Below are 15,412 nucleotides of genomic sequence, written 5' to 3'. Positions count from 1 at the left end.
TGACTGATGGCAGTGGAGAGCTGAGCAATGTGATACCTCCTCAAACGGCAGATAAGCCCAGGAGAATTCAACGAAGAAAAGAAACAATCAGGGCAGCTAGGTGGCGCAGTGGACAGAGCACTGACCCTGGAGTCAGGAGGACCTGAGTTCAAATCCAGCCTCAGACACTTGATGGGCCACTCCTCTGCTACCTGCCTGACCTTGGCTCCTAGAAGCTGCTTCAGACGTTGGAGCTGAAAGGCCCCGCTGAAGTCATCTTCTCCATCCCCCTGCCTCCACACCAGGCAGAAGCAAACCAGAGAGTCTCAATAACGTCCCCCCATCCCAGGCCAGATTTATAGTTCTTAGAGCCAGAAGGAACAGCTCAGCCAACCCTCACATCGTACAGAAGAGGAACAGAGGCCAGAAGGCAAACAGCCGTCCTCTCAGGCCTCTGGTATAGACACTAGGGGACCATGGGAGCTGTCAACTCTGGAGTCCCTACCTGCTTCTATCCCTCTGTGAATGTTCCCTGATGGCAAGGTGAGATTTGAACCCAGCTCCTCTGGCCCTACTTAATTCATAAAGTAAAATGCTGATTAAGCATCTACTGCTCAAAGGGCACTATGCCAAGATAATAACAACTAGCATTTCTATAGCACCTCCAAGTCTGCAAAGCACTTTCCAAATATTTCCTCATCTTATCCTCATAACAATCCTGGGACGTAAGTTCTACTATTATTATCATTTTACTGATAAAGAAACTAAAGCAAACAGGGTTAAGTGACTTGCCCAAGGTCACCCTGGTAGGAAGTATCTGAGATCAGATTTGAACCCACGCTTCCTGATTCCAGGCCCAGCACTCTTATCCACCTCACTGCCTTTAAGATGGCTGGGAGACATAGAAATTTTAACCAAAATATAGTCCTGGCCTTCATGGTCCAACTTCCTGGCCCTTTCCTCCTCAGGAAACACTCTCTTCTCCAGTCAAGCTGGTCTTTCTGTTCCCCTAACATGTTATGGTCATTTCTGCCTCCCAATCCTTGGTCATGTTCTTCTTCCTGCCCCACTCAGGAATGCCCTCCCTTTTAATCATGATAGGTCACAGACTTATGTTTGCATACATTTACATACACACACACACACACACACACACACACACACACACACACACACACACACACAAACATTTGGCCCTAACATTTGAAAAGCACCTCATAGTCCATATCTCATTTAAGTCTTACAACAGCCCTTCCAAGTGACCATTGAAAGGAGTAGGATCCCCATTTTACAAGATGAGAAAACTAAGGCAACATGATACAGGCAGAACACTGGACTTGGAGCTGAGAAGGCCCAAGTTCAAATCTTACCTTTGACACTCATTGTGACACTGGGCAAGTCACTTCATCCCATAGGCCTCAGTTTCCTCATCTGTAAAATGAGGGGCTCGGACCCTCTAAGGCCCCTAAATCTGTGGTACTGCAACATGCCCAGAGTCACATGGCTAGCAGGTATCAGAGGTAGAATTTGAATCCCGGGTCTTCCTGACCGCAGCCTCAGAATTCTCTCCTTTATATCATTCTCTTCACTCTGTTTCTCCATCCCATCCATTCCTAAACCAACTTTAACAGCACTAGGTAAATGTTTCATTAATGTTTATGTACGTGTTTATTGATGCCTTTCGTCTTCATATCAAACTCATTTCCACCCACTCCCACTCCTTGGAGGGGGGGGACTCCTCCCCAATAATTCCCCCTGGTGTCAAAAAAAAAAACAATTAAGAATCCAAGAAACTTCATTTGACAACGTATACAGGACTCTGCCCCAGCAGTACATCACCTCTCTGCTGTAAGAGAAGATTAGTAACTATGAGCTAATATTATTTTCATTCCAGTCCCATCTCTTCCAGGAAGTTTCCCTAACCTGAGGAGTCCATACTGATCTCTTTCTTTAGAATCTTAGTCTTTTTTTTTTTTGGAGTCAATTGGGGTTAAGTGATTTACCCAGGGTCACACAGATAATAAGCATCTGAAAGCAGATTTGAACTCAAATCCTCCTGAATCCAGACCCAGTCCTCTGTCCATTGGGCCACCTAGTTGCCCCCAGACCTTCTTGATCAAAACTAAACAACCAAATAAATCAGCATTTAATTTTTGAATGCTGTCTCACAGCTGTTAGCGCTATCATCCCACATACAGTCTTTGCCTATCTTCTTCACACAAACTACTAGAGAAATGAATCATCAGCCCCTGACTGACATAGGCTTTTCCTTCAGTTAATGAAGGCTGATATCTGGTCATCAGGAAGTTCACCTTGCTATCGGGCCCTGCCATATGTTAAACTCAGCCGCCTGGGGCAGCCTCAGTGGAAAAGAAATAAAGAGGGGAGCAGGCCAGTGGCATCCTAGAATAAAAGACAGATTGCCAGGCTAAGATCCAGAGGGTAGGGTGGTGTAATGGGAAGCTAGAAGTCAGAAGCCCTGCCTCTTCCTAGCTGTATGATCCTGGGCAAGTCACTTGCCTGGGCTTCAGTTTCCTTATCTGTAAAATGACAAGGTTAATTTGGTCAGGTTGTGAGCTCCTTGGGAACAAGGATCCTCTTCAGCCTTTTTCTGTGTCCCCAGTGCTTTAGCACAGTGCCTAGCACATAGTAGCTTAATAAATGTTTCTGTCTCTCTTTTTTTTTGGATGCAGTTGGGGTGAAATGACTTGCCCAGCATCATACTTCATAAACATTTTTGGTATTAACTGATGATTTCTAAGATCTTTTCATGCCCTGATCTCCCATAAGTACTGCCATTGCTATATAGTAATCCCTTCCACATGGCAACTTTCCCCATTGTGGCTTTGATATATATCTCGGGTTGGCATAAGAAATTAAATGGGAATTTTTTGGGAGTTTTGCAGAAGCTGTAGATGACACACAAAGGCCAGCAGACAACACAGAGCCTATGACCAAATACTTAACCCAAATTTTACAAAGTACTGTAAATAACCCATAAAAGAAAAAGGGAAAATTTCAGATTTCTTCTCTGGTACGAAGGGAAGGCCAAAACATTTTACGGGGATTTTCCAGATCTCAGGATGCCACACCCCTAACACTCCCCCCACCCCGCCAGTGACATAGAACGGATAACAGTACTCCAAAGCACTTTTCCCCAATCACACCCCCATTCTACAGGTGATGGCCTGCCCAGGGTCCCACAGCTAAGGTTAGAACTGGGGTTTAGCCTCCTGCCTCCATTCTTCCTACCACACCCTGCTGCCTCTAGATGACTCAGCCTCCAGACCTGGATCTCTCCCTGACTTTCTGTGTGTCCTTGGATAAGTCAACTAACTTCTCTGGGCCTGAAAGGCTTAAAATGGGAGCTGCCTAGCTCCCTAGGGCATGCCAAGAAGCCAAGGAGTTCTCTCATCTCCGGTCCCAGACTCACAGAATCTCAGGGCTGGAAGAGACCTTGGGGGTAGATATCTAGTTCAAGCAGCACTCCGCAAGAAAGGCCCCCTAGAACAGAGCAGACAAGGGGCCCCCATCCAGCTTGTGCTTGAAGGCCTCTTAGGGAGACAAACTCACTCCCTCCCATGGCAGGCCCTTCCACTCTGGAACAGCTCCCTGTTTGGACAGAAAACCTTCTGCAATCAACACCCACTATTGTTAGTTATGTTTAGTTAATCTAATCTCTCTTCCATAGAACCACCTTGGAAATACTGAAGATAGGTATCGTGGTGGGTGGGGAGGACAGATCCTTGGCCTCTTCCTCAGAGTAAATATCTCCAGGTGCTTGAGAGCAGGGACTGTCTTTTACCTCTCTTGGAGCCCTAGCTCTTAGCATAGTGCCTGGCACATAGTAGGTGCTTAATAAATGCTCGTTGACTGACTAGCCAATCCTCTTAAGGCATCTTAAGGCACCCATTTTCCCCCAAATCTTTGGCCTTTTTCACTCCAGGGCTTAGAGCAGCCTTTTAAACTCTGGGACTCCAACTTAGTAGCAGGCATGATAAACTCCCAGTGTGTGCTCAGACCTTCTTGGAGGCAGCCGTCCAGACCTGCTTCCAGGAAACCAGGCCATGAGGAGACTCTCCATTGGAGGCTGGCTTCTGCAGATCTCTTCTCCCCAGGAATAAGCCCATTGAACGGGAGATCCGGCCAGAGAGGACCCAGAAGGAAGCCTTCCCTTTCACTTTCCTCTGCCCAACAGCCAATTTATATTCTGCACGCAAGTCTTTCAATACCCCAAGGACTGTCTATTATCCAAGATGTACAAACACATCTAAACAGAAGCCTGGGGAAAGCGAGGCTTGGTATTAAAAAAGACCTCGGTTCTAATCCCAGCTCTGCATGACCTTGGACAAGTCACTTCATTTCTCTGCACTTGCATTGTCTCATTTATAAAATAAACTGGGAGAAGGCAGGGACCGCCTTTGCTTTTGTCTTTGAATCTACTAGCTTGTAGTGGGTACTTAATAAGGGCTGAATGAATGTATTTAATAATAATAACATTTCCACCCCTTCAGCCCCCTCTCCCTCCCTTAACCCAGTGTCCTCAAGCTGCCCTGACCCTCTCCTTTCAAGGTGGAAAACACCATTAGCTTTTCACAAGAGAAAAATAAGTGACTCATCCAAGGTCACAAAGCCAGTCAGTAGGCAGCTGAATTATACTGACAGTTCCAGAGTCCAGTGAACTTGGTCTTGGCCAGAACCAGCCTTAGTCCCTTTCCTCTCACATTTCTCATTCTCTCTGCCACATCATCCCCTCCCAGGCCCCTAACACGACCCAGGTCTTTCTGTAAAGGAGAAAAGTACCTGATGAACTGATTATTCCTTCCTGCCTGGACTCCCCTCTTTCCACCTCATAGAATCATTAGCTTCCTTCTGAGCCCTGACCAGGGGCCCCCTCCCCAACAGGGCCTTCCTGATGCCCCCAGCTGTTGGTGTTTTCCCTGTCCCACCCCCATCAATTACTTTCAATTTACTCTGGATACCTATTGGTTCTCCCCAGGGGAATGTAATTTCTTCCAGGGCAGAGATTGTTTCATTTTTTGGTCACTGTATCCCCACTGTCTTTTACAGTGCCTGCATGGCACACAGTAGGCATTTTTTAATGCTTTTTGAATTGAACTGACAAGGAAGGAAGGGAAGAAGGAAGGAAGGAAGAAAAGAAATAAGCATTTATTATGTGTTTACTATGTGCCAGGCACTATGTTGAGGGATTGACTAACAAATATTTTCACTTGATCTTTGAAACAACGTGGGAAGTAGGTGCTATTATTATTACTATTTTACAGATGAGGAAACTGAGGCATACAAAGATTAAATGAATTACCCAGGATCAGACAGCTAGTAAGTCTGGGACTGAATTTGAACTCAGCTCTTTCTCACTCCAGGCCCAACAACATACTCTTTTATAAAAATTAATTTATTTTGATGTATCAACAATCACTTCCATGAACTTTTGAGTTTTAAATTTTTCTCTCCCTCTCTGCCTCCCCAAGACAGCTCGCAATCTGATATAGGCTATACTTATACATTTCTTAATTAAACATATTTTCACATTAGTGATGTTGTAAGTAAGAATTAGAACCAATAGGAGGAATCACCAGAAAGAGGAACCAAAACACAACAGAAGGAAAAAAATAGCAAATAGTCTGCTTCAATGTGCATTCAAACTCCAATAGTTCTTTCTTTGGATGTGGATAGCATTTTCCATCAAGAGGCCTTTGGAGATGTCTTAGATCCTTGTATTGCTGAGAAGGGTTAAGTCTATCAATATTAGTACCTAACTGATTATGTTATTCCCTTCTTGAGCCAAATCTGATGAGAGTAAGGTTCAAACAATGTTCATCTCCCTCCCTTCTTTCCTTCTGCTGTAATAGGCTTTTGTGCCTTTTCCTGTAATGTAATTTATCCTTGTCTGCCTCCTCTTTTCCTTTTCTCTCAGTACATTTTCTTAGATCAGATTAATCCACTTACTTGGATCCATTTAACCCACTTATTAGATTTTTTTTATCATTACATCTAAGTCAACTTATACCCAGCCCCTTTATGTATACCCCTTTTAACATGGTGTAATAACAATACAGTTCTCAAGTTACTAAAGTGTCATCTTCCCTTGTAGGGATGTAAACAGTTTGCCCTTATTAATAACATGTTGTTTCTTTCTGTCCTGGTTACCTTTTTATGTCTCTCTTGAGTCTTGTATTTGAAGATCAAATTTTCTGTTGAGCTCTGGTCTTTTTATCAGAAAGGTTTGGAAGTTCCCTATTTCATTGAATATCCATCTCCTCCCCTGAAAGATCATGCTCATTTTCACTGGATAGTTGATCCTTGGTTGTAATCCAAGGTCCTTTGCCTTATGGAATATCATATTCCATACCCTATAGTCTTTTAATGTAGAAGCTGAAAGGTCCTGTGTAATCCTGACTGTGGTTCCATGATATTTAAATTGTTTCTTTCTGGCTACTTGCAGTATTTTCTCTTTGGAATTTGGCTACTCTATTCCTTGGCATTTTCAATTTGGATCTCTTTCAGGAGGTGATGGTGGATTCTTTCTATGGCTATTTTACTCTCTGGTTCTAGGACCTCAGGGCAGTTTTCCTTGATGATTTCCTGAAAGATACTGTCCAGACTCATTTTTTCATCATGATTTTCAGGTAGACCAATAATTTTTAAATTGTCTCTCCTGGATCGATTTTCCAGGTCAGTTGTTTTACCAATGAGGTATTTTACATTTTCATCTATTTTTTCATCCTTTTGTTTTTGTTTGACTGATTCTTGCTCTCTCATAGAGTCATTAGCTCCCATTTGCCCAATTCTAATGTTTAACAAATTGTTTTCTTGTATTACATTTTGTACCTCCTTCCCCATTTGGCCAATTGTATTTTTTAGGGACTTGTTTTCTTCAGTGTACTTTTTTTTTTCCAGTTGGCCAATTGTATTTTTTAAGGATTTGGTTTCTACAGTTAATTTTTGTCCTTCCTTTTCCAAGCTATTGACTCTTTCTTGCATACCTCTCATTTCTTTTCCCATTTTTTCTTTTACCTCTCTCATTTGACTTTTAAAATCCTTCTTGAGTTCTTCTCAGAAGGCTTTTTGGACTTCAGACCAGTTCATATTCACTTTTGAGGCTCCAGATGTGGGTTTGTTGACAATGTTGTCCTCTTCAGAATTTCTGCCTTCATCTTCACTGTTCCCATAATAAGAATATATTGTATGTTTCTTTTTGCTCATGGCGTTTGCTTATTTCCTGGCCTTTAAAGAGATTGAGCTCTCCTGCAGGGGAGCAGAGGGCACTGACCCAAGCTCTTGTGTTGGGAGCCTAAGGCCTGGTCACTGGCTTTGTGTGCTGGGGCCTCCAATGCTGGCCATTGGAGGCTGTAGGATTCTGGCAGCTTACCAGGTGTTGGGCTGGAATCAGCGATGCTGGAACTCTAGGGGCAGGATTGGGTAGTGTGGCTCCTGGAGATTTCCTGCTCACTGGGCCCTTCCTTCCTTTAGTTTTCTTCAGCTCCTTTCAGATGGATGTTGCAGGATGTTTTTCTGCCTGGGGCCCCTTGGAGCACTGCTTCCCTTAGTTTTGCTGAGCCACTGGGGGTCCAGGTGCTGGTGTTTGCCTGCTCCAGCACCTAGGTTTCAGGATCTCCTCCTGGTATGCTGAGGTGGGGCTTTCTGCTAGCTTGCTGGGACGCCTCTGTTCTGTACGCTCCCCTTCCCCCAGGGTAAGAGGAACCTTTCTCATTAATCCCTCAAGCTACCTGGGCTACTAGACTGCTGCACCCCATTTTTCTGGTTCAGCTGTTCCAGGGTTTTTCCTGGGGCAATATTTTCTGGGCTTTCAAAGGCCAATAAGGGAGAGTAAGAGCGCCTTACTTCTTACTCAGTCATCTTGGTTCCCGGAAGTGGAAGGCCCACACTGTACTCACTTTACCACCTAGCTATTATCCTTTGGAGGACAGACTTCACAAGAGAAGCCAAAAAGAGACAATGTTTAGTCCAAAGACACAAGTCCATTGGTATAGTTCGGGCAAGAGAGACTTTTTAGTGACTCTGAAATCAAACTTTGTAAATGGTCTCCTACCCTGCCTATAGCCCTACCCTGGAAGAAAGTGCTGAGCCAGAAACTCAATACTCAGTTCTAAGACTTAATGTCCTGGATTCAAATCCTGACTCTGATACATTGATGCAGCTGTGTGGCTCAGTGGATAGAATACTGGACCTGAAGTCACAGAGCTGAATTCAAATCTGGCCTCAGATACATATTAGCTGTGTGACCCTAGACAAGTCACTTAACCTGTCTCCCACAGCTTCCTCAACTGTAAACTGAGAATAATAATAGCCCCTCCCCCTCAGGGTGAAATGAGATAATCATTGTGAAGTGCTTTGCAAACCTTAAAATGCTCTAGAAATGCTGGCAATCAACATCATCATCATCATCATTATTGTTATCCTTCATTAGCTCTGTGACCTTGCCACAATCACTCGACCCTGAACCTCAGTGTCATCATCTGGAAGACAAAAAGTGCTTTAGATGGACCTTGGGGTTCCATTGGTTCACAGAGTTCCCAGTGAGGAAACTCCTGTCAAGACAGATCTCCACCTACTCCAACAACTTCTAGCCTTGGAAATTTGCCTGGGCAAATTTCTGGTTAAAGGTTAACTTGCCCAGGCTCATACATCCAGCGTACGTCAGAAGCAGGCCTTCCTGCTGCTCTTTATCCAGCACGTCCCACTAACTGCCTATAATAAGGACAACAATTGGTAAGATAAAAAATAAGATAACTAGCTTCTATATAGTACTTTAAAGCTGTAAAACGCATTATACATATTAGCTCATTCTAACCCCAACAGCACTCTGAGGTAATCACTGCAGAAGTTATTTTTCTCGTTTTACAAAAATAGTCAATAAACATTTATAAAGCACTTATTATGTGCCAGGCACTATGTAAACACTGGGGGAAGAGGGGAACAGAGAGAGAGAGAGAGAGACAAAGAGAGACAGAGAGAAACAGAAAGAGAAAGACAGAGAAAGAGAGGAGAGAGACAGACAGAGACAGAGACAGAGAGACAGACAGACAGAGAAAATCCATGCCTTCAAGAAGCTTACAGTCAGAAGGGAGAAGACTATCCCAAAAGGCACCCCATGGTGGACAGGACAGGCAGAGAAGTCCCAAAGTAGTGCAGCTAGTTTCCAGACAGTTTCCCTAAGTGTACTGCTTTGCCATCGGCCCTGCTTGAAGGACCCACCAAAGCCCTGAACGCTGGCATCGTCCCCGCCATGATGCAGAAATGACCGACCCTTACCATCTGCCCTGCAGCAGGATTCTCCCATGTATGTCATTTCCCCCAATTAGAATGTGATCTCTTTGAGAGTGGGGACAGTCTCAATAGCCTATTTTCAAGCACTTTGCAGAGTGCTTGGCACAGAGTAAACCCTTAAGAAATGCTTTTTAAACCTTTCCTTGATTGTCCACGGACACACAGTTAATTAGGTGTCAGGGATAAGATTTGAACCTGGGGTTTTTGGACTCAAAGTCCAGAGCTGTGATACCAAGGGTACTATCTACCTTGTAGGATCGTTATGGGGGAAAGGCTTTGTCTGCCTCCAAGCTCAAAAGAAGCCTGAGTTCCCATCATCTGCACCCTCTGGGGTCAGTCACACTGTGATTTCTCTTTTAAGTTCAGAAACGCTCATCCACAATATTACTCCTCCATCATCCTCAGCCCAAACAATAGAGGCATTGAAGGGCAACTGCAAAAATGGCCTGTTTTTCCAAAGAGACACAGCCAATGAGTGCTGGCTGGATCTGCCATTCAATGCTTCCCACAAGTCTTTCCCCCTGCAATCTTTCCAGATTACTCTCCCTTTCCCCAACACAATTGCTCTGTTCTAGCAGGCCAGCCTTCTCACTTTTCACAGCCCACAATATGGCCTGTCTTCCAAAGCCTTTGCAGACTGAGTTAGAGGGTAAGAATCCATTAGATTCAGATTCAGGGGAACTGGCTCAGCTATCCACTCACCCTTCACCTTGGGCAATCAGACTTTGCCTGTCTGGGCCTCTTTTCTCTTCCATAAAATGAGAGGATTCACTCAGATGATTTCTAGACAGTCTTTCAGCTCTAAATCTGCTGCATTTTAAAGTTTCCTCCCTCCTCTTCCCTCATCCATATCCCACACTGATCCTCTGTTGTCCCAGAAGGCAGAAGGATACTGTGCAAAGAGGGCTGTATTTGTAGGCAGATGACCTGGGCTCAGATGCTGCCTCTGCTATGTACCACCTGTGTGACACTGAATAAGTCCCAACCTCTCTGGGCCTCACTTTCCCCATCTGTTATATGAGAGGGTTGGATTAGAGGGCCCTTCCTGTTCTACATATAGGATTCTCTGATCCCTTCTCCTTCCTTCGTGAAGGATTCTGGGATTACTCTTTCTTTCCCTTCTCTGACACTATCTGACCCTCGATTAGTCCAGCCTCACAGTTTACCATTTGACAATACATTGTTAGACAATGTCATTCACAAGTGATGTCTTCTCTCTCTAACTAGACTGTAAGTTCCCCAGGGAAATCCTCTTTCTCTCCCACCAGCACTGAACACAGGGCTGCCACAGCACAGGTAGCTGGTGACTTAGTACCTTGCACAGAGGGCATTTTTCATTGAATTAAAGGTTCATCATGCATTTACTGGAGTGAAGTCCCTTGAGGAGAGGCGTGGCTAATACAAGATGGTTGCTCTAGGGAAAGGATGTCTGACTATCCCACCCTATCCTAGCACCACTTCTCCATCCTTCAGTGGCATCCCTTTCCCCTACCAATGTGGAACCGTGGAAAGGGCAATGGTTTGGAGTCCAAGGTCCAGAGTTCAAATCTCACTCTTCTACTTACCACCGGTGTGACCACAGACAAATCACTTCAACCTCAGGACCTTTGACCTCTCTGGACCTCAGTTCCCTCATCTCTAAAATGAGAGGGGCTGGACCAAAAGGCTCCTAAGGCCTCTCACTCCGGGTCTGTGATCCTATCTGGAGGATTCCCTCCAGATTTTGGTTCCAGGTCTTTCACTATGACACCTGCTGGCTACATGGTCATGGTCAAGCCTCTTACCTACTCTGGGTGTCAGTTTCCTCTTATGTAAAATGAGAAGAATAATTTGCCCTGTCTCCTGCACAGTCCTGGTAGAAGGAATGCCTTTCTAAGCCTAAAAGCATTGTGGTTAGAAACGTGAGTTGTGTGGTTATTATCAACCAACCCTTACCTTTGTCCCTCTTCCAAAGTCTCGGCAAAGAGCACAGGTTTGCTTGGGGTGGAAGAATGTTTAAAGAGCACCGACTCCCATGACCCATCAGGTTTTCATTATGGAGAACAAAGGAAATCCTACGCCAACAGGCTCCCACAGTGCTCCCCACTACCCCCCTCGGCCCTTCAGACTTTCTGCTGTTCACTCAAATCTCCAGTGGGCCACTGGGAGCCTCAACTCTACTGTTTACAATTCTCTGCCCTGACCTTGAAATGGCTCAGTTTCTCACAATATCTGATAATTCCTTTTTCCTTTAAGAAAGTGGAAAAACAAAAAACAAATTAAAACTCCAGCTTGCTGAAGGTTACTTGGAGGCTCCATCAGTAAGGAGGCGGTTTCTGCTCATATCTCTACCTGGCTCCCTTCTTTGGCACCACCTGAGGTCAGACAAGTGTTGAAGGAAGCAGGTCTATGTCGGGCAGGAACAGTGCTCTGTCGGAAGGCTGCCTCCGACACCATCGCTCGCTATGCCCCTGGAGAGAAAAGGCCATAGAACTCCTAAGGGGAAGCCTTCCATCCAAATACATCTGGTACCAAGCAAGTAGAATCTTGGTCCTATCCCTAGAAGGGGCCTCAGAGATCACCAAGAAAGTCAGGGGTGACCACTTGTTGGGTAAATGATAATGAGGATTCCTTTGACGTGGCCTTGAGAGTAGCACAGGTCCTCTCCCACCCTTAAATTCCATGATTCTGGACAAGGAGACAGTGAAATACAGCAGGAAAAGGGCTGGCTGTAGAATCAAAAGGACCTGGGTTTAAATCCCACCTTTGATACTTACCATCTGTATGACTTTGGCCAAGATACTGGGCTTCAACTATACAATGGGGGGAGGGGGGAACTAGATGGCCTTCCAGTTCTCAGTCTATGACAGTCACTAGCGCCCCTTCCAGCTGTAAATCTATGACCCTCCATGGAGGCCCATAAGGTCCTTGAGGGCTGATATTCCCTTGTACAGGAACCAGACACTAATTCCATCAATAAGGAGAACTTCCATTGTGGAAAAATCCCTCCATCAAGACAGATCAGCAGCTGGATTTATCTGTTGCCTTTCTCTGTACTCCCAGCTCTTAGCAATGAGCCAGGTACATAGTAGGTGCTTAATAAATGCTTATTGACTAACTGTAGCATAGTTTTACAGAGTTGCCTTGGGACCCTGAGAGGTTAAATGACTTGCCCATGGTCAACCAGCCAGAATATGTCAAGGGCAGAACTAGAACCCAGGTCTTTTGACTCGGAAGCTGGCAGTCTCTTCTCTACAGCTTGTAAATAAGGGGAAGTGTTGAATGGAATTCATCCCACACACAGAATTGCAGAGTTGGAAGAAACCCTGGAGAAAATCTAACCCAACTCCTTCATTTTAGAGAGGAGAAAACAGACTCAGGAAAGAAGAGTGATTGGCCCAAGGTCACACAGTTTAGGACCTAGAAGTGTCAAGATTCAAATCCAAGTCATCTGTCTGATTCCATGGGGGGATTCTTGCTGCTATATCTGGCCAGCACCAACATGTGCCCCCTTACTAGAACCTACACCTATCTACCACATACAAACCATACCATACATATGTGCACCCTTGCACATACACAGCTTGGAACCTATATGTATTACAGTGTATGCACACATGCATGTGCACACATACATATATGAACAGCACATGTCACAACTTATGGACCCATTACCCAACATGCTACGACAGAAAAAGAGCACATGGGAACGCAAACGAACACATCGTATTTCCACTCAGGTCACCTAATATTTTATGAGTGCCTACTACATGTCAGACCCTTTGGTTCTGCAGCCCCTCATATACATAATAACACTGGCCCTCAACAAGGCGCCCTGATAATAGTGGAGGAGCACAGGCTGGAGAGGCTTAAACCCTCAGGCAATCACTTCCTCTTTACGCCTCAGTTTCCTCAACTGCAAAGTTAAGAAGCTGGACTGGGATGACTTCTGAGCTCCCTTTCAGCTCCAAACCCTATGAGGCCATGACTTTATCTAACAGCTGATGACAACACAGGCATCTAAACAAGTGCACCTAAGGCTACCCCCTAAAGAATACACACATCACCTAGTCTATGAATGCGCTATTCATGTTACAATTCTGGCCACAGCACACAAAAACGCACAGTTGGCAGGACCGCCTCTGATACTTCCCACTTAAGTGGGACTTAACCTCTCTAGCCTCAGTTGCCCTAAAAGCAAAATGAAGGGATTAGACTAAATGACTTCTGGAGTCTCTTCCAGCTCCATCAAAATCTATGATTCTACATATGAGTTCCATAAAGCCACCATGCACAAACAAGTATCTCTGCACCCTTCACCTCAGCCCCAGTGTGGGGGAAGAAATGGGAAGTAGAAGAGGCTCCACCCACCACCCTGGAATCCTAACCAACAAAACACACACACACACACACACACAACACAACACAACACACACTCTGTCTCTCTCACACACCCCATCTCTCTGTCTCCCAGTGTCTCTGAATCTCTGTCTCCGTCTCTCTGCATCTCTCTCAAACACACATATATCGTCCACCTCTCTCTCTTTCTCTCTCTTGTCTCTGTGCCTCTCACACCATCATCATCATCATCATCATCATCATCCACCTCTGTCTCTCTGTCTCTGTCACACACACACACACACACACACACACACACACACACACACACACACACACCCCATCTCGAGGTCTCTGGTTTGCTCACTGACTCAGGGCCTCTTCCTGGCTGCCTAAGGGTGGGGGGAGTCCCGTGTGGGTGTGTGAGTGAGACAGGTTGTGCTTTCAAAGCAAAGAAAGAGAGCTGGGAAACCGAGAAATCCTTCCCTGCCTGGAGTTACCTCCGGTGCCCTCCAGTGACAGGGTCACACACACAGCCACTACAGGCAGACAGACGCGCGCGCACACACACACACACACACACACACACACACACACACACACATCAGCGCCAGTCACACAAAGGGCCTCCGTACCACACAAAGGCACAAACACACCTAGTGCACAAAGGCAGCTACACACTTGACCCCCCCATGGCCAAGGCTGAGGCCGCGTAAGTGAAGCGGGCAGAGAAAGGTTCAGAGCTCCAGCACCCTTCCGAGCAGCCGCCTCCCGGGAGAAGGGGTTGAGGGGCCAGAGTTGGGGCAGGCTTTGTCTCGGCCAGCCGAGCCCCGGCCCCCGTGCGTGCGTGCATACACACACACACACACACACACACACACACACACACACACACACACACACATCCACTCTTCGGGCACCGCACCTACACACACACACACACGCATCCTCCCCCACCCCTCGGGCACCGCACCTACACACACGCGCACACACGCGCGCACACACACACACACACACACACGCACGCACTCAAGAGCAGTGTATACACCCCCCCACTCCCCCGCAGGAGTCACCCACTTCCGATCACTGCAGCTCAGGGGAGGAGGTCGCGGTCCTCTCTGACCGGCAGGCACTGGCATTTGGGGAAACTCGGCGCCTGTCAATCTCGTAAAGCTTCTTGAAGGGCGCTTCCCGCACCCTAGTTAACAGACACCCACGTTAACAGGGACTGATTTTGCTCCCATATCCCCCAGGGGCCACCTGGGGTCCCGTCCCCCCTCCCCCCCGCCCAGTCAACATCGCACCCTGCGTACGCGCACACGCGCGAGCGCGGACACTGCGCTTGGGGATCATCGCGGAGCTGCGGTGGGAAGGGACGATGGGGAGGAGCCCGTGGTACCTTTCCCTGCCGAGCCCGGGGAAGTGAATCGCGGCTGTGCTGAGCTCCAGCCTCCTGCCCGGCAACCGCCTCCTCCTTCTTCTCTCCTCCTTCTCCTCCACCTCCTCCTCCTCCTCCTCCTCCTCTTCCTCCTGCTCCTCCTTCTCCTCCTCCTTTCCTCCTCCTGCAGCCGCCGCCGCCGCCGGGACTGTAGGGGCCGGCCCGGCCACCGCGGCCTGTTTATCCTCCCGGCTCCGCCTCGCTTTCCCCGTCTCGGGCCCCCTCCTCTCCCCTCCCGGGCCGCCCCGCCTCCCCGGAGGCTGCCCCGGGCTCCGCGCTCCGCCCTCCTCCGCCCTGGGGCGCTTGTCCACAGCCAACGGGCCGGGAATGGGGGGCGGGGGGGCAGCAATTCCTGGAATTTGGGAG

The 15,412-nt window shown here is 46.9% G+C and overlaps 1 protein-coding gene across 2 annotated transcripts in view; it reads right to left on the bottom strand.

Moving 5' to 3' along the window:
• SMOX (spermine oxidase) overlaps window positions 1–15,412 on the bottom strand; it is a 79,133-nt gene that overhangs the window by 57,587 nt on the left and 6,134 nt on the right. Inside the window, exon 1 of one of the 2 annotated variants that reach the window (XM_021001102.2) lies at window positions 15,008–15,114. The exons of the other annotated variant lie outside the window; for it this stretch is intronic. The gene's annotated coding sequence lies outside the window, so the exon portion shown is untranslated. Of the gene's footprint in view, window positions 1–15,007; window positions 15,115–15,412 lie in introns of those variants that run through there. 2 annotated transcript variants of the gene reach the window in all.

The sequence above is a fragment of the Phascolarctos cinereus genome, unplaced genomic scaffold (assembly GCF_003287225.1).
Source record: "Phascolarctos cinereus isolate Bilbo 61053 unplaced genomic scaffold, phaCin_HiC Scaffold_2;HRSCAF=192, whole genome shotgun sequence".
Lineage (NCBI taxonomy): Eukaryota > Metazoa > Chordata > Mammalia > Diprotodontia > Phascolarctidae > Phascolarctos > Phascolarctos cinereus.
Note: the sequence above shows the minus strand (reverse complement) of the source record. Positions and strands in the feature narration are given on the sequence as shown.